The following is a 24,358-nucleotide window of genomic DNA, read 5'->3' as shown; positions in this document are numbered from 1 at the left end:
AAATATCTAGGCAGATAGACATATTCAGAAGTTCAGATAATTTTGCCACACTACAGAATAGAAAGCTTAAAGAAATATTGATAAATGTTACATTTTCTACTAATGTAGTTTTGAATATAATCACAATATTTAAGCATTGTTTTACTATATATTTTCATGTGCCATTTAACAATATGAATCAGATTATTAAATGTGAACAGTTTTTCTTGGATTTCAAGTGCATGTATAATACTCTCCAAAAATAATAAATCTGCCTCGGTTGTTTTTTGATATCTGCTAGAGGATGTTCACATTAAGATAAATGGATTGTCATGTTTCAAGAACTGTTTAGTTTCACTTTTAGGGGACCATCTGTTCTCTGATGGATGGTTCTGTGTATAAGAGTGGGCATGTTGATTTAGCTCTTTTTTAAACAAATGCCATAGCTAATTACTTTTTTTTAAGAGTGTAGTTTTTAACCCCTCCAGCTTCCATGGTCTCTTTTGAAAATAACTATGTAATAATAGTTGATATGATTTAGCTGTTTCCCCACCCAAATCTCATCTTGAATAGTTGATATGATTTAGCTGTTTCCCCACCCAAATCTCATCTTGATTATAGCTCCCATAATCCCCGCGTTATCATGGGAGGTAACTTAATCATGCGGGCAGTTATCTTCATGCTGTTCTCATCGCCGGATCTGATGGTTTTAATAAGGGGCATTTTTCCCCCTTGTGCTCAGCACTCCCCCTTGCTGCCATCATGTGAAGAAGGACATATTTGCTTCCCCTTACACCATGATTGTAAGTTTCCTGAGGCCTCCCCAGCCATGCTGACCTCTGAGTCAATTAAATCTCTTTTAATTGCTTCAGAGGGTGCAATTACCCAGTCTCTGGTGTGTCATTATTAGCAACATGAGATGGACTAATACAATGATCTTGTCCACATAAAGGTTTCTCTTAGAATGCAAACACATTTAGCATAAATTGCAGGAAAAAATAATTTGATATGTTGGAATACCCCTATTTGTGACAGAATAATGCCCTTATCTTTCTGAGAAACTAACACTCTGAATGAGCACACAGTTTAGAGCACACACACTGAACGCTTACGGAGAAAAGACAGCCAGCTAATGCTGCCTTTAACCAACCTTATCCATCATGGAGCTAAGGGATACCACTGTATTACCCTCACATGACTTTGCACACTGTTACTCTGTATCATCAGGAAGAGAAAATACAAATCATAAAATTTTAAATAGCACACGATTAGCATGTAATGATCCATATAATTTTTTGAATTAATGGGTATTACTTAATTTGAGGTTTTAAACATGTATTCGAATCATTCAAAATATAGCTATAGTTGTAAAATTAAAAGTACAACCATTAAGCATTTACAATTGTGATTTACAGTAGAAATAATTAAGGAACCTACTCATAGATTACACATATAAAATATTCACTTGTATATTACTATGTTCACATTTGTTAAATCAGTAAATAAATAATTTTGCACAGATCCATGGATTCCCAAACTCTATTCTATAGTAGAGCCCTAGGTTTATGAGGGCTATGGGTGAGCATACATCTTATAGACATATCCATTCTTAATTAAACAAAATGCTCTATTTTTAATTTTACACAATATATTTTTGAATGTTTTCATTTGTAGAATCAGTTTCATAGCCAAAGTAGCAGGAAAACTAGTGCCCTAGATAAATCCACCTCCCCGAAATTTTTCTGCTTTGAAACATCAATGATGATTTTTTTTTTATAGAAATTTTTTATGGAAAATAGCATTTATCTTTGTTAGTAGAGACCACATAAAGTCTAGTAACTAATTTTTACTTATTTAAATGGAGAGACAGAAGAAATAACCACTTCACTGCTTCATTATCTGTCTACCTGACACTGACGCCATGCATCAAAAATGAGCCCTCTGCAACCACATTAAAAAAAAACTATACAGGCTGGGTGTGGTGGCTCACATCTGTAATTCCAGCACTTTGGGAGGCCGAGGTGGGCAGATCGCTTGAGGTCAGGAGTTCGAGACCAGCCTGGCCAACACAGTGAAACCCTGTCTCTACTAAAAATACACACACACACACACACACAAATAGCTGAGTGTGGTGACGGGTGCCTCTAATCCAAGCTACTTGGGAGGCTGAGGCATGAGAATTGCTTGAACCCAGGAAGCGGAGGATGCAGTGAGTCAAGATCGTGCCACTGCACTCCAGCCTGGGCAACAGAGCGAGACTGTCTCAATAAATAAAAAAATAAATAAATAAAATAAAATAAAATACTATACAATCTTTAAAACCATCGTGAAACTCTCTGTTACTGTATTCTGGGCACTATACCAGGAAGCTTGGGAAGGTATTTTAGGATAGAGGACTCTATCTACTTAATGTTTCCCAAATTTTCATGAAGATATATCTTTACATTATGCTACCTATCTTATTAAATAGGATTTTCCCTACTAAGACAAATAAAATTACTCTAGTCAGATGCAGTAAAAGGAACTTATTGATGGAATGTGAAATAATTCACAAAATCAAAGTAAGTGCTGAGGAACCAGGCTTTATTATAAAGGAACGAATCAGAGCAGCTGCCTGAAACTAGGAAGTAGAAACAATGGAAATATCTCTCCAAGCCATTCCTATTTGATCAAACCATTTGTAAACTCTTTCTTCTCTGCTATTACACTGAGGCAAGTGTCCTATTGCCATCAAAAGTCAAACTCCCCATTGAGACTCTAGTATCACCTTCTCTCTCCTTCTCCATGACTGAACTCTGACAGTTTTGTACTTTCCAGGGTATTTTTCTAATTTCTACTTTTGTACTCCTTCCCTTCAGTATGCAAGATGAAGGGAATATCACCTCTATGATACTTAGAATATCCATCTTATGAAGAAATAATTTCTTCTCCATCATTCTGCCACCAGTACCCCACATTCTCTATCCTTCTTAAATACAGTGGTTAATGGTTGCTGTTTCTGCTTCCTCACATAGCATCCTCTCCTTAATTTACTGCATTATTTCAGGATCCTACATTGCAGAAACTACTTTTGTCAAGAATACCAAGTCTCTCTTCTTGTCAGATTTGATGGGCACTCCTCTGATTTTGTCTTCTCTGGCCTCTGAGCAGTGTTTAACCTTGTTGACCATACCCTCTTTCTAGAAACACGTCTTCTCTTACCTGTCAGGATAAATGTCCTTTATTTTCATCCTAACTGACAGGCTACTACTTCCCAAGCTCATTTGCTTGACTTCTAAGAGTTAAAATGCCTCGTGGCCTTTGTCTGAGTCACCTCTTCACTGTCTGAGCACTCTCCACATATGACCTCATTCACTTCTCTCTCATCAGTTACTCCTTATGTCAGAAAATCCCATGTTTCTCTCTGTAGCCCTGATTTCCCTCAGCACTCGACATGCTTCTGTGCAGTTGACTACTTGACATTTTTACATGCGTCACCAAAAACCATCTAAAATTCACCATGTGGAAAACAGAACATTTAAACCACCCCATTTCCACCCTGGTCTTTCTTCAGTTTTTCCCACCTCAGTAAACCACATCTCTATATATCCAGTTGGCAAAGCCAAAAATCTCAGAGTCCTTGATGCTTCTTTCTCCATCATGACATCCATTTAATTCACCAGCAAATCCTATTGATTGTATCTCTAAAACGTATACAAAATCTATCCACTTTTTTCAGTCTCTACTAAGGCCACCCAGACTAAACCACTTCTCCCACATGGACTAAGCTAAGTAGCTTTTCATTTCCTATCTTAACAATTCCTTTCTCTTCACATAGAAAAAAAAAAGTATGTTAGAAATATTTTTGTAGTGTCATGTACTTATTTAAAATTCTCCAATGATCTCTCAACTTATTTAAAATCATATTTTTATTCTGCTTTGGCCTATGATATAACCCTGCTACCTTTTTGACCTTATTTTAAACTAGCTTTCTTCTCACCAGCCCTACCAGTCTTCTCTACTATCTAGTTGAACTGCATAGTCTCATGGTAGACTCATCTCCATGAATTTTACATAGAAGCCTCCTTCTTTTGATCATTCACTTAAATTCATATCCTTATATAGCTATCAGCCAAAAGTCCAAAGTCTTAGTGGATACACACACACACAGAGGCTTATGTTCTACCTACATAACAATTCAGTTTCACTCTGTGTGTGTGTGTGTGTGTATAGTGGGAAAAGCTGCTCTGCTTCATGTAGTTATTCAGGGGCTTCTTCAATGCAGTGGCTTCACTATCTCATAGGGCCTGAAGTTCTGCCTTGAAGTCTGTGTATCTGGCCTCTATCGCCTTTGGAAAAGAGAGAATCTATGGAGAATTGCAAAGAATCCTTTATGGACCATATCTGTGGTGATTTTTGTCACTATTCCCACATTCTATTGGCCAGATTTCTGTCATACAGTCACACTAATGTCAAGACATGCTGGGAAATATGGCTTAGTGGTTTCCCCAGGATAAAGAGGGGAAGATAAATATTGATTATTAGCAGTCTTTGGCATATCACCTAACCATGTAGTTACCCACTAACATTTATTATATTATCTAATTTTAATTATGCACAAAGCAAATTTTAATGGTTTACTAATTATTCCTTTAGTCATGCATTAATTAATATCTCTGTGGCTTTGCTTCAGAAGAATGAAAGCTTCATAATGACAGGGCTTTTGTCCGTCTTGTTTATTGTTGTACTCTTAGCTTTTAGGTACAATTTATGACTGGCATACATTAAGTAGTTAATAAATAGTTTTTATAAGTTTACACAGTCTTGTTTGGTTTATGCATAAGATTAGAACAGTACAATTTGTTTGCCAAACCCATGAATATCGTATCTTAAGAGAGACAAATGCAATAGCCTTGAGACTTGTTTCCTTCATTTGCTTGCAGGAACTTAATAAGAAGTAGGCTTGGAGCAGACTGAGCAATTCTGATTGAATTAGTTAGAAGAATTGGCCAATACCAGAGGCTGAATTCTGGAGGGCTTCCTGTTTCTAACAAGGTCGTTATTTCCACACAGGGCATCTCCATTGTTACACAGCTGCATAGATATTCCATGACACTCTGTACCTAAAATATGTAAGTTATTTCAGAATTAAGATCTTTTTCTACTATAATTCCTTCAGTGTTGTCTGTAATTCAACCAGTTCCAATCTAGGCACGATTCCCTTAGGCTAATGAGAATACGAAGAAGCATATATTTTCCTCTATTGATTTTCCTTAAAAGTTTTCGGCCAAAATCTTATTGTTTTTTGTTTTTGTTTTTTAATTTGTACTTTGAAGTGTTAGTGTCCATTATGCCTGTGGATGAGAGTACTCAGTGAAGGAGGAGTAGGTCACCAGGCAAAATCTGAGTATATTTGTCAGGAGAAAAGGGTCGAACTTGAGCTAAAAAGAAAACAAGAGATTCCATCTACATTTTTCTTCCTAAGCAGTTAAAGTTTGTATGAGAGAATGTCATTACATATGTCAAAAGAAAATACTGTACCATAATGAGTAATTAGTAGTAAAATCATGAAATTGTAGCAAGTGAAAAAATTAAACACTATTCTTTAAGTAAAACAAAATATGTTATTATGTACATAGAATAAGAGTTCAACATTCTTTTTACTGAAAAATACAGTAATGTATTTCTTTATTTCCAATATATTTCATTAGAAGTTCTTACATTTTCTATGATATTCCTATTCTAGATAGGCAATGGATTTTAATGGAACACAACTTTCAAAAGTTATTTAAATTGTAATCTCTCTGGGATTTGAAAAGCATTATGTTTTCATTCTAGTAATTGGTATGCATATAAGCTTTTGGTGGTGATAGCCCATGTTTTTCTTTATTCTGTGACACAACCTTTAAAGCAAGATGATAGGATGAAATTATTCTTGAAATTTATCTCAATTTTTTAAAACAATTTTATAGCCTCATTAGCAACTTTTTTTATTTGGGCCCTGTATCAAATAAAGGTGGTTTGCAAGTTGGTATTCATCATTTTGCAAATTCGTCAATTTATTCTTTTTTCTTCTTGTTTTCAAAAAGCATGCATTAAATGTAGTAGTCTACTATGTTGTAGGTACTATTGAGTACACAACGATGTGCAACACGTAGTCTCTAACTTCAATGAGGTTGTAGTTTTGCCAAAAAGCCAAGTAAGCCCATTTAAAGTCCTCAGAAAACATAATAGAAGCACACCTAAGTTATTAGAAAACTTGTTTAGTTTAGATTGAAGAGTCAACAGTTTAACTCATGAAACAATGCTTGAGTTAAATCCTACTTGATGAGCAGGAATTCAATGGACATAATCTAGAAGTGAATTACATTCGTGGGGAGCAGCATGTGGGAAGGCAGTCATTTGTCAAATAACGTAATAAATTCAGGTGTGGTGAACAGTTGAGTAGGTCAATGGGGAAAATTGAATTACATGTTAAGGAGCTAATCAGGGCTAGATCATAACAGGTCTTGTCTTCTATGTTAAGGTATTTGGGTTTTGCCTTCTGTGTTAAGGTATTTGGAGTTTACAAAACTTCTAAAGTAATTCAAGTACAGGAGTTACACAATCACATTCAACTATTATAAAGATCACTATGGAAAATTAAGGAAGAGAGCCTAATGAACAAATGGAAACCAATCAGAATGATGTATGGCTGTCATGGTGTGATAACTTTCCGGACTAAACCATCACCTTTAATTCTAAAACATAGTAGTGATAAATTATTTCTAAAAATATTAAAATGACAAAACAATAATCAAAATAAAACAAATATCTCATTGGATCAGAAGTAGAAAACAAACACTAGCAGTGGTAAATAAGAATTTTCCTATTCACGGGGCATTAACTTTCCAACACAATGAATGAAAAAGATAAACAAAGAACATCATTATGGGTTTTCAGAACATCATTAATAAATGAAAGATCCTAAAAGCTTTGCAAAGGAAAAAATGGAGAGCACATGTAAGAAAGCGTTAACTGAGATGTCATGACACTTCTAAATAGCAACACTGGAAATTAAAAGCAATGGAGTGATGTTTAAAACTCTAAGGAAAAATATTTTTCAATTTGGAAGTCTTAGTGAAACTCAAGAAAAGGCAGGTATAAAATTATACATCTCTAATCATTTGATCCGCTTTTCATGAGGATGCTGCTGGAGGGTGTGTCCATAAAATGAAGACAGAATGATCCAACAAGATCCAAGAAATAGGAGATAGAATATAGGAGAGAAGAAAAATGAATATCTGTGGAGGCAGAGAAAAGAAGAAACAAGAAGATAGTTGGCCAACACAACACATCTAAAGATCAAAAAAGTCCAGTTTGGAAATAGCCCCAGGAGAGATATATCCATGAAAAATATAAATCACATAGACAAACTAATGTCTTTGATCATACAAGAAGAGTTTTATAGCTCCATCAGATAGCTGACTGATAAATGGGGACAGAATTAGCATATATCTGATTAGAGTTCTAGAACCAAAAAGTAGGGCAACTGTATAGAAAGGAATATTTGAAAGAAATCGTGGTCTATATTTTAAAAAAGCTAACACACTAATCATCAGGAAAATGCAAATCAAAACCAAAATGAGATATTACTTCACACAGGTCAAGATGGCTATTATCAAAGTTAAAAAAGAAGGAGAACAAGTGTTGGCAAAGATATGGAGAAAATGGAACCCCTGCACACGGTTGGCGAGAATGCAAAATGGTGCGACTGCTATGAAAAGTAGTGTGGGAGTCATCAAAAAATGTAAAATAGAACTCCCATATAATCCAGTAATCCCACAATTTAAAAGAATTAAAATAAAAGTCTTGAAGAGATAGCAGCGCTCCTATGTTCATTGCCAAATTATTTCCAAGAACCAAGATGTGAAACTAATTAAAGTTCTAACAGATGAATGGCTAAAGAAAATGTGATATATGCATGCAATGAAATACTATTCAGCCTTTAAAAAGATGAAAGTTTTGCAATATGCAACAAGAGGAGGAACCCTTGAGGATGGTACGCTAAGTAAAATAAACCAGTCACAGCAAGATAAATACTTCATGATTCTATTTATATGAGGTACCTAAAATGATCAAATTCATAGAATCAGAGTTAAATGGCAGTTGTTAAGGACTTGGGGGATGAGTTACTAATAAACGAGGATTTACTAATGAGGAGTTACTAATAAAAAGGCATGAGTTTCAGTCAAGGAAAATGAATAAGCTCTAGCGATCTGCTATATAAGATTGTGCCTAAAATAAAAAATAACGTACACTTAAAATTTCATTAAGAGGGTAGATTGCATGTTAAGTGCTATTACCGCAGTTTTTTGTTTTTTTTTTAAATGGGTTATAGCCAAGAATTTACTTCGACCAAAGGGAAAATGAGCCTCATGTAGAAATCAAACATCACATTCTGGATAAAATGATTTAAAGAAAACATACTTAGACATGTCATAGTGAATCTTTCAAACTTCAGTGATAAGGAGAAAAATCTTCAAAAGAAAAAAAGGCAGTTTATTTACACAAAGATGTAAACTAAGCTGACAGGAAGAATACATGCAGGAAGCATTCTTGTAATAATTGCCCGGCCCTAGATTGAAAAAGCTGGGAGGAGAAAACAAGTAGAGCCCTACGTGTCAGCCACCTGCATTCATGACTTGGGTTACTTGCTCCCTTCTAGCTGGTTGTGCAATGCTCTGCCAAGCACATCGAAGGTAGGCGGAAGGATGTGTGTGGGGAAGGAGTGGACTGGACGGAAAGGAGCCTCTCCTAACCTACCCCTGAACATCTGCTCTAGGCTGTTTCTCTTGCTTCTGTTGCCATGAACTCAATGACTGCTGTCTTCCCAAGTTCTCTTCAGAATTTTAATAAATTATTCACCATATTTTGGAGAATCATAATATTTTAACTTCTGTGGCATCACAGGGTTTCTTTAGAGAGGAAAAATTAGCAACTGATGGCAGCTCACTATCTTCTGGGATAATGAAGTTCCTCTTAAATTTTAGCTTCTTTGCTGGCCTTTACATTTTCCTAACAAAGTACAGATTTATGCAGTATCTTTATCCTCTATCAAGGCTCTGAATTAGCAGTCTTGGAGGATTATCTGTCTTATTGTATCTTCTCCATGCCGAGGATTAAACAAAGGTGCCAAATATGAATGATGAATGTGGTCCTTGGAATGAAAATACAGTCATTTCCTTGGGGCATAAAGAGACCTGGAGTGTAAAAGCAGAAGTGATTAAGCCCAAATAGCAAAACTTTAAGTTCTCAGCCCTAAGGAAAAATATCATTCCCTTTCCCTTACTCCCAAATCATCTGGAAAGGTGGGAATCCAAGCTTTCTTCCATACCCTCAGGTAGCGATCACTAGTAAATTCATAGTTTCAAGGGATTAAAAGATGAACTCACAGGACAAAAAAAAAAAAAAAAAAAAAAAAAAAAAAAAAAAAAACAGAAGACATCTGATAAGCACAAATGCTAACTAAGGAACCCAACAAATGCTAAACTCTACCTGTATCAGTGAAAGCCTGAATTTCTCAAAATAGCAAAATTTGCAGCATTCAGAATGTAAGGATACATATCATATACAAAGAGAAGATAGTGAAATTTTAAAACATCAAAGTCAAGAGGCAATCTAATTACTTTCAGGAAAGAAAATCAGCCTAAAAAGAGTAAGTTTGATTAATATCAAACATCTTTATATAAATGAGAGGTGAGAGAACAGCCATAAGTAAGTAACTTTAATTTTACATCCAGGAAAATCATCACGTGTAGTTAAAAGAAATAAAAAATCAGAGGCAAACAAGAACTGAGATAATATATCATGGCAGGAGTCTTTTTGAAAAAAAAAAAAAAAGGGAAAGAAACAAAGAAAATTTGCATTCTAGTAATAAAAAGCAATAAATAAATCAGTCAGAAAGAAAAAGCACTGATATGGGAAATAACAGTGAAGAAATAGCATAATGAGGTTTACTATTTTCTTAAAAAAGCAACAAACAAGATGAAGTGCATTCAAACAATTCAAACCTAGAATTCCAGATGATATCACTGTGGCCAGTGGGAGGAGAAGAGATCAGAGGTAGATGACGGTAGGCCAACATTGTTTTCTTGTTCAGATAGAATACATACATGGGAAAAAGCTTCACACAGTAAGAAAAGCGTACTTATGGCTCTTAATAAGTAATGATAGCCCACAGCAGTGAAGAAATAGAATATCGGGCTTTAAATCCAGGAGAGTATTCTGTCCACAGTGTGAAAGACATAAAAGGATAAAAAAATGCATTGTAAATAAACACCATAAAATGAGATAGTTGAAATAATTCCCAATGTAATTGTTATAATAAATGTAAATATGTTAAACATGTCAGATAAAAGAAAAACATCCAGAATGAATTATAAAGAAGTAGTAACAATATATTATTATTATTATTATTATTTTGAGATGGAGTCTCGCTCTGTTGCCCAGGCTGGAGTGCAGTGGCGCGATGTCGGCTCACTGCAACCTCCACCTCCCAGGTTCAAACAGTTCTCTACCTCAGCCTCCCAAGTAGCTGGGATTATAGGAACGCACCACTACGCCCAGCTAATTTTTGTATTTTTAGTAGAGATGGGGTTTCACTATCTTGGCCAGGCTGATCTTGAACTCCTGACCTCGTGATCCGCCTACCTCGGCCTCCCAAAGTGCTGGGATTACAGGCTTGAGCACAATATATTATCTTTAGTAGGCACATATAAAGAAAAAGAATGAAGAAATATTAAAATGAAAGATTGATAAGAACTTTATTAATAAAATTTAAAAAATAACAGTGGTCACTATCAATCAAATTAAAATTTAAGCTATAAACCATCATAAGGGAAATTTAGATATTATATACTAGAAAAACAGACTGATGAAAAACAAAATATAGTGACATATATGAACTCAATAGTATGGGCTCAAAATACATAAAACAACAACTAAGAAAATTAAAGAGTATTTCAGAAATCAAAAATTATATTTATTTTGGCTGGGTACCTGTAAATCCAGAACCTTTGGAGGCCTAGGTGGGCAGATTGCTTGAGCTCAGGAGTTTGAGACCAGCCTGGGCAGCATGGTGAAACCCTCTCTCTATAAAAAAATACAAAAATTAGCCAGGGTGGCGGCATGCACCTGTAGTCCCAGATACTTGGGCGACTGAGTAAGAGGATCTCTTGAGCCTGGGATGTCAAGGCTCCAGTGAGCTGTATTCATGCCACTGCTCTCTAGCCTGGTTGACAGAGCAAGACCCTGTCTAAAACAAAAATTGTACTCATTTAAAAACATTATTTTCAAAAATTGATAAAATTAAGAGAAAAATAATAAAGATATAGGAAATTGAATAACGTGATTATTTTCTCGATCTAATGATAATAAAAATTATAAAACAATTGAACAAAAATGCAATTTGTTCTTGAGCAAACAAAAAAAATCACAAAAATTAAATATGTACCAGGTCAGCAAGAAAAGCTAACATATTCTCCTAATCAATAGCATAAAACACTATATTTTCTTACTACAATGTAATAAAATTAGAAATCAATAGTGAAGCATGACTCAAAACTTCTCAATATCTGGAAAATTTTTAAATATAATTTTTAATAACACTTAAAATAAGAATTATATGCAGTACATTATGACACATGAGGATTTGTAACAATGGGGATATTTATAGCTCAAAATTGTGAAATAATATAACCATGCTAAAAATATTTTTTTCATTTAGTAAAAAAACGAGAAAGCTTAAAATTCATTAAGGAAACACTTAAATCAAGAATATAGATGTCAAAGGAAAAAAATAAACTCGATGATGGTTACTCAAGACCAAGGTGGATAAAAATAGAAAAGATAAGAGCAGATGTCAATGAAAGAGGGGATAAAAATAAAAAATTGAGATGACTAACAAATGTTGATTCCTTGAACAGACTAATAAGACAAACAATTCTCTCACAAGCTGATAAAGATAGAAGATTCAAAGAATCAAAGAAAAAATAGAGCAAATCAGTACACATATTACAAATACAAAATCATAAAATAATATGAAAAAGTAAAAAGAAATATAAACAACTAAAAGAAACAGTTTTCTAGGAAGATGTACAACATTGCCAAAATTAGAAAGAAAACATTGGAAAGTGGAATAGACCAATAAAAATTAAGAAAATTAACATTGTAAACTTCCTACACTAGGTCAGGCACAGGTGTTTTGTGGGAGTGTTCTAGAAGCTCTGGAGAATAGAAAATAAACACAGTGATGCTATACAATCCAGTATTTATTAAGTACTGTGCAATAAAAAAGAAGCCAATATCTCCAGTGAACTTAAAAAAAAGTCCTGTAATAAAAGATTAGCAATGAAGGGAATGCCATTCCCAAGAATGGAGGGTTAGGTAACTATGCCCGACTTTATCTATCTATCTATCTATCTATCTATCTATCTATCTATCTATCACATATGAGCATACACACCTGCAAGAGAAACAGGAGACAATCCTGGGCTGAAAATCCCATACTGACACTGTTGCAGTATTGTATCACTGGTGAGGGAGGTGCCAGCAAATCATCTCTTGCATGAATATGCCATAAAGCCAAGAAGGAGATTGGCTGGCATGAGGAGGAGTTCTGAGAGCACAGATAAATTCCCACCTCTCAGGCCCAGGTACACAAGATCTGACTAAATTTGTCCCTGGACCAGGAAAACAGAAAGCTCTACCCTCTCAATCCCCTCCACTCATCTATCAAACATCCGGTGATAAACAACAGCAGTCTACTGCAGGGAAAATTGAAAGATCATAGACAGAGATGGCCTCTGTGGCTGGCATGGGCATATAGAAAAGCTGAAAGTTGAGAGTGGACCATGAAGATTGAGAAAAACATCCCTGGAATTCCAGGCCCCAGCACAAGGCATCATTACAGACGTGTGACTGAAGGCCCCAGCACAAGGAGTCATTACAGATGTGTGACTGAAGGTTGTGGTGCTCTCAAGGTAACCATAGCAACCACAAGCCCAAACTAGATTATCTCCCAACTAGATAAACTCAAACCCGAATGCTGACAGCTTGACAGAAGAAACAAGCCCATTTCCAGACTTAGTCATATTTGCCTCTGCCTCTTTTGCTTATACTCATGATGTCTGCCATTAAGTAAAAAAATTATGACACACACACACACACACACACACACACGGAAACAAGGGGAAAAATATCCCTCAGTGTAAAGAGAAAGCCATAATTTTGTGGTCAAATTAATACAATTTTCTTACTTTTTAATATTTAAAAAAGTTGTTCTTAAAGTGTGGGCCTTATATATAGGCAATAAAATTTAAAATATAACAGTGGTCACTAACTGTCTTGGACTTGTTTGAAATGCAAATTATCAGGCTTTATCCCAGGTTTAGTGAATCAGAAACTCTAAGGTTGGGGCCCAATAAACTCTTTAAACAAACCCTTTAGATAATTCTCAAGTATTCAGAAGTTTAAGAAACGTTATAATGGTGAAGTAATTAAACTAGTGTACATTTATTTTTATAAAAAGATAAAACTTGTGAAGGATATGGAAGGGGATGTGTTAATATGGGCATATGTCAATCTACACAAGTTACTGTAGAATCTAAATGAGGATTTGTTTGGGGGGTGGGGTGGGGAGGGTTTCTTCTTCCAGATGAAAATTCTATTAGCTCTAGAGAAAGGCAGTTTATGGTACCTACTGACCCTCCTACCTACTCATGTGACAGATTTGATTGGTCTCTCACAAATGACCTGAAGAAATTTGATCCAGTTTTTCCATAAAACTTACTACAAGGAAAATATCAGCTATATGAGTTCTTTATGATACAGTGTACTAAGAGAAGATAGTACATTTTAAATATTATTTTTTCCCCAATAAGGTGGATTAGAAGCTCTTAGTGTGCCTCAGCCATTTGGAATATTGTGCATAAAGATCAACTTTGTGAGCTTTAATTCAAGAAGAAAAATGGAAATCCATCAAAATTGCGAGGAGAACGCCTGCAAACAGCCCCCGTGACAGTATCCAGCTGATAAAAATGAGTAAAACCCCAGTATGTGACAGAGGCAGAGAGCATTCCTCTGTGACTCTGGGTATCTGAGCAACCCAGGCCAAGCACTGGAGCTAACCTGGGGAGAGGCTTGGAGACATTGTGAGGAAAAGACAGTGGGAAATGCTGCAACATTTTCCCAAACCTGGGACTGAGAGCGGGACACCGTTTTTAATCCAGACTCATACAAAGCCAGCCAGCCTTTCTTTAACGACAGAATTGGCCATGTAGGCATTTTAATGTTGCCATGTAGGTATTTTAGTGTTGGACCAGAGGCTGAAGCACCTGCTCTGGAGCAGGATAAGGGCCTCAACAGCCAGTACTGTGAAAGCATCTGAACAGTAGGCACTGGAATTGTGGTCTCCTCTGTTGTAGGCCTAGAGTGGAAGGAGAGTTGCTACAGCTGCATTTCTCCTGGGCAGCAAGACTTGTGGCCAGAGCCAGCTTGGTGAACTAGAACCAGTTTGCATATGCCATTGCTGGGTGTCAGAGCCTACTCCCCAGAAATCATGGTACATCAGGGGCCACTCCACTCTATCCTCAGGCAGAAATCCAGGCATTGAGAACACACACTTGCCTGGATCAGCAGCAGCTTGAGCTGCCCCACCCTTCAGGGACATAGATCATGGTACAGTGGGGCCCTCTCCACTCCACACCCAGGCAGATCTCCAAGCATTCAGAGCACCATTTTCCTGGTTCAGCAGCTGGAGCCAGGTGTATGCTATACCATGATCTATGCCCAACCTTTCCTGGGCATACAACGTGGTGTAGTGAGGCCCTTTTTGCTCCATGCCCAAGCAGATCTCCAGGCATCTGGAGCACCCACTAACCTGGATCAGCAGCCACCCTTCCTGTGCAGAGAATCTGGTGCAGGTTCAGGGAGGCCCTCTGCTTCATACCAAGATGGATCCCCAGTCATTCAGAGCACCTGCTTGTCTGGTTCAGCCTGAGTCAGCCAACATTTATGAGCATAGATTGTGGTATAGTGAGGCTCTCTCTGCTCCATGCCCAGGCAGACTGCAAGGCATCTGGAGCACCAGCTCATCTGGGTCAGAGATTCTGGTGCAGGGAGACCTTCTCTGCTACATGCCAAGGCAGATCTCCAGACATTCAATGTACCTGACTGCCTGGTTCAACAGCTTGAATTACTCTACCCCTCCTGTGCAGAGATCTTAGTGGAGGTGGGACCCTCTCGGTTCCATGACCAGACCAATCTACAGGCATCCAAAGCATTCACTCTCCTGGATTAGAAGCTAGGCTGCCCCATGAAGAGGACATGGAGCCAAGCAGGTTTCCCACCTCTATGCCTAGGCGTATTTCTGGGTATTTCGTGGCCACAAACTGGATTCTCCCTTTGTGCTGGTGCTTGTGCCTACCATTGGGAAATTTTAGGGCAGACTTGCCTGATCTGGCTCCACCCATCATTGCCCCCACCCCCTCCAGGGCTGAGCAGGGAGATCAGACCACTGTGCATTTCATGAATCAGCCCATTACCTGAGGCACCATAAAATTTTTTCCAGTAAACAAGCATCAAGCCATGTCAAACACAGCCAGCTCTATTGTACCATTTACTGGCTTGTCGGTTGGACTGCACAGCCCAATATAAAATCTGCCAAGAGAAGTGCAAAAAGAAGCAAAAAGATCCGAAGACCTTACCCAGCATTTTCTACAGTCACATCCTCTAGACACAGGAAAAAGAGAAAGAAGAAAAACAAAAACATAGGGAAAGAAAGAAAAAGAAAATATTCTACCCAAACACAAATAATAATAAAAATTAGGAGTACCAGCATCTACAGATAAGAAGAAATCAGTGCAAGAATATTGGCACCATGAAAAATCTGAATGTAGTGACACCACCATAGGCTTATACTAGCTCTCCAGCAATGGTCCCAAACCAAAATAGAAGCTCAGAAATGACAGATAAAGAATTCAAAACATGGATTGCAAAGAAGCTCCAAGATCCAAGACAAGATTAAAATTTAACACAAAGAAACTTCTAAAGCAATCCAGGAAATGAAGGAAAATAAATATCTTACAAAGAAATGAATCAAAACTTCTAGATTTAAGTAAACCACTTAAGGAATTTCAAAATACAACTGAAAGCTTTATCAATAGACTGGACCAAGCAGAAAAAAGTTCAGAGAGTGAAAACCAGTCTTTTGAACAAACCCAGTCAGATAAAAATTTAAAAAAGAATTTTAAAAAACAAATTCTTCAAGAAATATGGAATTATGTAAAGCAAATAAACTTATGAATTATTGGCATTCCTAAGAGAGAAGGAAAAAATGTAAACAACCTGGAAAACATATTTGAGGGAAAATTCAAGAAAATATTTCTAATCTTGGTAGAGAAGTAGACATCCAGATACAATAAATCTGAAGAACACCTGTGAGAAACTATACAAATTGAAAATCAACATCACCAAGGTATATAGTTACAAGACTGTCCAAGGTCAGCGCTAAAGAAAAAAATCTTAAAGGCAGCTAAAGAAAAGGTCAGGACACATCAGGCTAACAATGGACTTCTCAGCAGACACATTAGAAACCAGGAGAGACTGGAGGCCTATTTTCAACATTCTTAAAGAAAATAAATTCTTACCAAGAATGTCATATCACACCAAACTAAACTTCATAAGCAAAGGAGAAATAAAATCTTTTCCAGACAAGCAAGCAGTAAGATAATTTGTTACCACTGGACCAGCCTTATAAGAGATCCTCAAGAGAGTTCTATACATAGAAACAGAATAACTATACCTGCTACCACAAAAGAAAAAAAAAAACACACTTAAGTACATAGCCCACAGACCTTATAAAGCAATGACACAATGGAAACTACAAAGCAACCAGCTAACAATTTCATAAGATAAAAATCTCAAATGTCAATATTAACCTTGAATGTAAATGGTCTAAATGCCTCACTTAAAAGGCACAGAGTGGCAAGTTGGATTAAAAGAACAATCTATCCATCTGCTTTAAGAAACGCTTCTCACATGTAATAATACCCATTGACTCAAAGTAAAGGGTTGGGGAAAGATGTACTAGGCAAACGGAAAACAAACAAAAAGGCAGAGGTGGTTCTTGTATCAGATCAAACAGACCTTAAACCAACAAAAGTAAAAAAGGACAAAGAAAAGCATGACTTAATGATACGGGACACAGTACAAGACTTAACTATCTTGAATATATATGCACCATCATTGAAGCACCCAGATTCATAAAAAGTTGCACTTCTAGACCTACAAAAAGATGTAAACAACCACAAAATAATAGTGGGGTACTTCAACTCCCCAGTGACAACATTCAAGACAGAATGTACACTGAGGTAGAAAATTAACAAAGAAATTCTGGGTTTAAACTCGACACTTGACCAATTAGATCTAATAGACATCCACAGAATACTTCACTCATAAACCACAGAATATACATTCTTCTCATCTGCACACAGAATATATCCCAAGATTGACCACATGCTTGGCCATAGAGCAAGTCTCAATAAATTTAAGAAAATCAAAATTATACAAACCATACTCTTAAACCACAGTGGAATACAAATAGAAATAAACACCAAAAAGATCTCTCAAAACCTCACAATTACATGGAAATTAAACAACTTGTTCCCGAATGACTTTTAGGTAAACAATGAAATTAAATCAGAAATTTTCAAAAAATTATTTGAAATAATGAAAACAGAAACACAACTTATCGAAATTCATGGGTGCAACAAAAGCTGTGTTAAGAGGAAAGTTTATAGTGCTAACCACATACTTCAAAAAGTTAGAAAGATCTCTAATGATCTAACATCACATCTAGAGTACTACAGAAACAAGAACAAACTAATATCAAAGCTAGCAGAAGGAAAAAAAATAACTAAAATCAGAGCAAAACAGAATAAAACTGAGACAGAAAAATTCATGCAATGAATCAGCAAAACCAAAACGTGGTTCTCTGAAAAAATAAATAAGATTCATTGACCGCTCGCTAGATTAAGGAAAAAAAACAAGAAACAATAGAGAGAAGATCCAAGCAAGCAAAATCAGAAACAACAAAGTTGGCATTACAATCAATCCCACAGAAATAGAAAAGATCCCGAGAGACTATTATGAATACCTCCATGCCCACAAGCTAGAAATCTACTAAAATAAATCAGAGATTACACAAGTAAATAGAAAAATATTTTATGTTCATGGATAGAAAGAATCAATGTTGAAAAAAAATGGCCATACTGCCCAAAGCAATCCATAAATTCAATGCTATTTCCTTCAAACTACCAATGTTGTTTTTCACAAATTTGGTTCCATAAAATTTATATGGAACCAAAAAAATAGCCTGAAGAGCCATGGAAATCCTGAGCAAAAAGAACAAAGCCAGAGGCATCACGTTACCTGACTTCAAACTATACTATAAAGCTACAGAAACCAAAATAGCATGACACTGGTAAAAAAATAAAAAAAATTAAAAAACCAAACACATAGACCAATGGAACAAAATGCAGAGCCTAGGAATAAAGCCACACACCTACAGCCATCTGACCTTCAACAAAGTTGACGAAAATAAGCAATGGGAAAATGACTCCCTATTCAATAAATGGTGCTGGGATAGTTGGCTAGCCATATGCAGAAGAATGAAAATAGGCCCCTACATGTTACCATATACAAAAATTAACGAAAGATAGATTAAAGATTTAAATGTAAGACTTCAAACGGTAAGAATTGTAGAAGAAAACCTAAGAAACACCATCCCGTACGTCAGTCATGGGAAAGAAATTATTACTAAGTTCTTAAAAGCAATTGCCACAATAAACAAATTGACAAATGGGACCTAATTAAACTAAAGAGTTCCTGCACAGCAAAATAACTATTAATACAATGAACAGCCTACAGAATAGGAGAAAATATTTGCAAACAACACATCGGACAAAGGTCTCATATCCAGAATCTGTAAGGAACTTAACCCAACAAGTATTAAAAAATGGGCAAAAGACATGAACATATGCTTCTCAAAGTAACACAAACAGCCAACAAATATATATTTTAAAACGTTCCACATCACTAATTGTCAGAGAAATGCAAATCCAAACTTTAATGAGATACTATTTCATACCAGTCAGAATGGCTATTATTAAAAAGTCACAAAATAACAGATGCTGGCAAGGCTGCCAAAAAAGGAAACACTTATACAGTTAGTGGGAATGCAAATTAGTTCAGCCACTGTGGAAAAGAGTTTGGAGATTTCTCAAAGAACTTAAAGCAGAACTACTATTCAACCCAGCAATCCCATTACTGGGTATATAACGGAAAGAAAATGAATTATTCTACCAAAACCACACATACACTTTTCATGTTAATTGCAGCACTGTTCACAATAGTAAAGATACAGAGTCAACCTAGGTGCCCCTCACTGGTGGACTGGATAAAGGAAATGTGATACATGTACACCATGGAATAACTACAAAGGCATAACGAAGAATAAAATCATGTTCTTTGCTTCAACATGGATGGAGCTGGAGGCCATTATCCTAAGAATTAACATAGGAACAGAAGAGTAAATACTAAATATCACATGTTATAACTTATAAGTTGGTACTAAACATTAGGTACTCATAAAGATGGCAACAGTAGCAACTGGGAACTACTAGGGTGGACAGGAGGGACAGAGGTGGGAAGGGTTCAAAAGCTATCTATTGGGTACTATGTTCAGTATCTGGTTGATGAGATCTTAATTTCAGCATAATGCAATATATCCAAGTAACAAACCTGTACATGTGCCCCCTGAATCTAAAATGAAAGTTGAAAAAAATACTAAACACAAAAATAATAAATATGAAATAAACATTAAATTCATGCTCAGTTTTGAATTTCCTCTCTAAAATTTAATAATGGTGTCTTTCTAAAACACTATTGTTATAAATACTTGGGACTGCTTATCATATTTAACATCTGAAACATGATAGTAGATGAGCAGAATCTTAAAGTAATTTAATTCATCAATCATAATCGCAAAGGGCTTACTGTACCATTTCATGAACTCAAGTGGAGTATATTTTATTTTGATATTTAGTCAACAGAGATGGGGATAAAATAACCCCAGTGACTTATCTGTAAAGGGTTTCTAATTAAATATTCTAACTTTATTAAATATTATAATAATTAAAATACCATATCAACTTTTATATTAGAGAAAATATATGATACAAAATATTTTTGAGACCTAGAACAAAAATATTATCATTCTTAGTTTTTTGAGAGACACATGAAAAACCAATGTAATATTTGTCATTTTTTGTCCAAGATGTTAATCCTTCTAAAAAGCATGATAGTGTAGAAGTGTTAAGGATTTCATATCTGGTTAAGAAGTGTTACATGTAATTTAAAAACATGGGTTTTATTAATGAAGAAATATAAATGAAATATAGTTTAAAAATGTAAATGCCATTTGAATGTGTCTTTACTCCTATTATGCTGATTATCAAAACAGATACCTTTTTATTTAAGCAGCTATAGTTCAACTTTTACCACTTCCTTTTCTCTCTTTGCCTGCCAACATTTTCTGGGATTTAAAGAGATATACAACTTTGATGGACCAACATTCCTGTTTTAACCTAACTTTAAATACCAAAATGCTTCAGAATCAGTAATAGGTGAGTGACTGCCATTATTTCTTATTAATGCATTTCCATGTTAACAAAACATTTCAAAAATAGAGAAACTTCTTATGTCCTCTCATATTATAGATTTTCTCAGATCCCTTAGTGCTCATGTCTTACAAATGTTAAGATACTGTAAAAGACTGCTCTCTGTACTATTCATTCAGAGAAACCAACAATGTTATTATAAAGCAGCTGGTTTAACTACAGGAGAGAAGTACAAACTGGCCTCAGGTGTGAAACTGCTGCGACAGGGAGCAGCAAAACAAGGCGAGATGCTGAGGAAAAACACTATGGCAGATGCACTGGTGGGAAGGTGCCTTAGGATATAATGATAGGAAATGTTTTTAAAAATTTTTATAAAAGATCCTGGCAGTAGAAAAACCAACTCAGCTTTTAGCATTAAGGAGCTATTGTCAGAATGAGAGCATAGTAGCCTAGTAATTCATTAGGTTATAAAACTTCTGTAACCTAGTTGGGAAACATAAGTAACTAATAGTCCTATGTAACTTTTTTTTTTTTTTTGAGATGGAGTCTTGCTCTATTGACCAGGTTGGAGTGTAATGGCGCCATCTTGGCTCATTGCAACCTCTGCCTCCCGTGTTCAAGCGATTCTCCTGTCTCAGCCTTCCAAGTAGCTGTGATTACAGGTGTGAGACAACACAACTGGCTAATTTTTTGTATTTTTAGTAGAGACAAGGTTTCACCATGTTGGTCAGGCTGTTCTCGAACTCCTGACCTCAAGTGACCTGCAAGCCTTGGCCTCCCAAAGTGCTTGGATTACAGGCATGAGCCACCATACCCAGCCTTATTTAACTTTTTAAATTAAGATTTTCTTAAACTCAAATTTAATCCACACATTTCTTCATCATTAAGACTCATCACATTGGGTAAGAGTAAGTTGTCTTGGTATAGTGTTGGAAAGTATTAAGTATCTTTATTATTTTTTTCATCCTCTAGACCATTATATGGGGGAGATGGAGTGGGAAAAATAATATAAAGTAATGTAAATGTGACATTGTAAGTATAAATATGTAAATGCAGTAGTCCTCCATTATGGAACAAATGCAGAGAGACATGTTCCAAGACCCCAGTGGATGCCTGAAGGGGTGAATAGTACCAAACCCACTTGCTGTCTGTTGAAACACATTTCTATTCCTGTCTTCTACCCACAAATTGAATGTATTTTCCAACCTAACTAAGCACTTTTCATGGACTTTGGCCACAAGTTTTGCAGTTTGAAGTGCAACAGCAAAAGTAGCACAAATTTATTTTACACTTTCCACAATTTCATAGATAGAAGATTGATTCTTACTAGAGATCTTAGCAAACTCAGTCTATGTTTTTTTTTTTTTTTTCTTCGTTTTTTCTCCTCTTCTTACTTCAAGAACTTTCACCTTTTCATTTACAGGAAGTAAGTTATGGCTCCTCTTTGGTGGATCTCTATTCCCAGCATCACTACTCTTGCCCTTTGAAGTCCATTATTAAATAAAGTAAGAGTGACGTAAACACAAGCGCTGTGATACTGAAGCAGTGGGCTTGATAACCAAAAAGGCTACAGACTGATTAAAGAGCGGGAATGTAGACAGTGTGGAGATGCTGGACAAAGGAATTACTCATGTCTAGTGACAGAGTGAGATAGTGGAAGAGTTAAGAACACTATTCAGAAAGGCCTGCAATTAAAAACTTAGAAATTGTTTATTTCTGGAATTGTCCATTTAATATTTTGGAACATTTTTTTAATATTATAGAAAGCAACTGAAACTGTGGAAAGCAAAGCCAATGATAAGTGGGGACTGCTGTATGACGTTGACTTCTCCATATTAAAATCCTTCAGGACCCTTTCTCTGAATCTAGAATGAAATGTATGATCTTGACATGGTTTCCATGGCTTTCACACTCTAGGTCATGCTTCACTCACTGCCATTAGCATCACTGCTCTTCTGAAGGTCACAGTATGGTCCATTCTTATGTTTACAATTTCCAAAACTTACTGCTCTATCTCATGCCTGCCTTCGCATTATTGACTATATTTTCTTCTATTTAGAAAGCCCATACTGCTTCTTAATTGCCTGTTGAACTTCTGCCCATATTCAAAGCCTATTGCAAGAATGTTCTTACCTGTGAACGCTTTTCTGATCCACTCAGACGTGATTGACCATTCTTTCCTGTGGAATCCCAAAAGTCAGTGATAAAGATCCTCTATTACAGCTGACGACACAGTCATATGCTTAGATTTTCATTGTTTCTAGTAGATTTTAAGTCCAAATGCTAGTCTTAATTTCTCTTGTTCTTTCTTCTTACGCATATCTTATTCTTTACCTCCTTGATTATTTTTCTCTTTTTTTTAATTGTAATTTTTCTGACTCCATGTTCAAAGAATTAAAAGTGCATGTCCAGGCCAGGCACAGTGGCTTACACCTGTAACCTTAGCACTTTAGGAGGCAGAGGTGGGAGGATTGGCCTCAGAGTCTGAGACCAGCCTGGCAACATAGTGCGAACCTGTCTCTACAAAAAAAATATTTAAAAAGTGCATGTCCAGATGTAAGTGACAACCTTAGAATTTGTTTCTGGGAGCCATTATTTCCATTGCTTATCTCCATTGATAAGTAATTCCTCTACTAACTAATTATATTTTTCACTGGTAAATTTGGCACTAAATACATGCATATATATATATATATATATATCTTTCCATGAAATAGGTAAATACGGTGCAGTACTGACTTTTACCCAGTCCTTTTTTCTTCCAGCCTCATAAAGAATAACAAAAAAGTGCATTTGTTATGAATGGTACTTATTTTGGTAACCATAAATTGATATGTCAGTTTTAGCCTTTTTATAGCAATATGACAAATAACATCACAGGGTGGCCTTAGGAAAAATTATTCTATAAAATTCCCATGCAACTGAAATAACTACCCACCAAAAAGATAGATATAAATTGATTTCAACCTCATTTATTTTATATCTAATGGCATATTATGTTTAATGAATAATAGCTTATAAGAAGGAATACACCAAGAATGAAAATGAGATTAAAAAATCATGCACATCAGAATCTTAGAATATCAAAGTACAATATATCTTAAGTTAAAAATGTAATGTATCCAATGTTTTTCACTAGATATTATAAGAACGTCATATGTTAATAAGTGACATACTAAAGATAAGGTACAAACAAGATAAATCTATTTTTTAAAACTGCTCATGAAATGATCCCATATAAACATTTTCTTCTAGGTTTCTGAACAAATTTGTAGCTTTGACACCTGGATTTTACCTAGACAGCGACAACTTCTGTTACATGTTCAGTTAATGAATTAATGAATGACATTCGTGTGGGTCAGATGGAACAGCATGGAATAAACAAAAATATAGTTGTGTGGATTTGTGACACAACTTTACATTGTGTCATTTGTTATTGATTGACCACACACGAAGATCATGACAGATAATAAAATGTATACCAATTGAAGTGAAGTTTTCTAGAGTCATACAACTGGGCTGTATTCAATTACCACAATCAACATTTAGATGAAGACACTGGTGATGGACTGACTGACCAACTCGGTACAAAGGCTAGGATAAATAACTGAATAAGCTGAATGACAGAGTCATAATTTTGAAAGATTTTGATAGGCATGAAAATGTAGACAAATATAGCA

General features: G+C 35.7%; 1 long non-coding RNA gene across 2 annotated transcripts in view; it reads left to right on the top strand.

Moving 5' to 3' along the window:
• The first annotated feature begins 4,915 nt into the window (after window positions 1-4,915).
• The window catches only part of LOC131383627 (uncharacterized), a 45,463-nt gene continuing 26,020 nt past the window's right edge, over window positions 4,916-24,358 (top strand). The window contains exons 1-3 of one of the 2 annotated variants that reach the window (XR_009213791.1): window positions 4,916-5,090; window positions 20,607-20,684; window positions 23,934-23,985. This is a non-coding gene — a long non-coding RNA (uncharacterized LOC131383627). Of the gene's footprint in view, window positions 5,091-20,606; window positions 20,685-23,933; window positions 23,986-24,358 lie in introns of those variants that run through there. The other variant, XR_009213790.1, reaches the window with a different exon arrangement.

The sequence above is a fragment of the Hylobates moloch genome, unplaced genomic scaffold (assembly GCF_009828535.3).
Source record: "Hylobates moloch isolate HMO894 unplaced genomic scaffold, HMol_V3 SCAFFOLD_5, whole genome shotgun sequence".
Taxonomy (NCBI): Eukaryota; Metazoa; Chordata; class Mammalia; order Primates; family Hylobatidae; genus Hylobates; species Hylobates moloch.
This window is presented reverse-complemented; position numbering and strand designations above follow the sequence as displayed.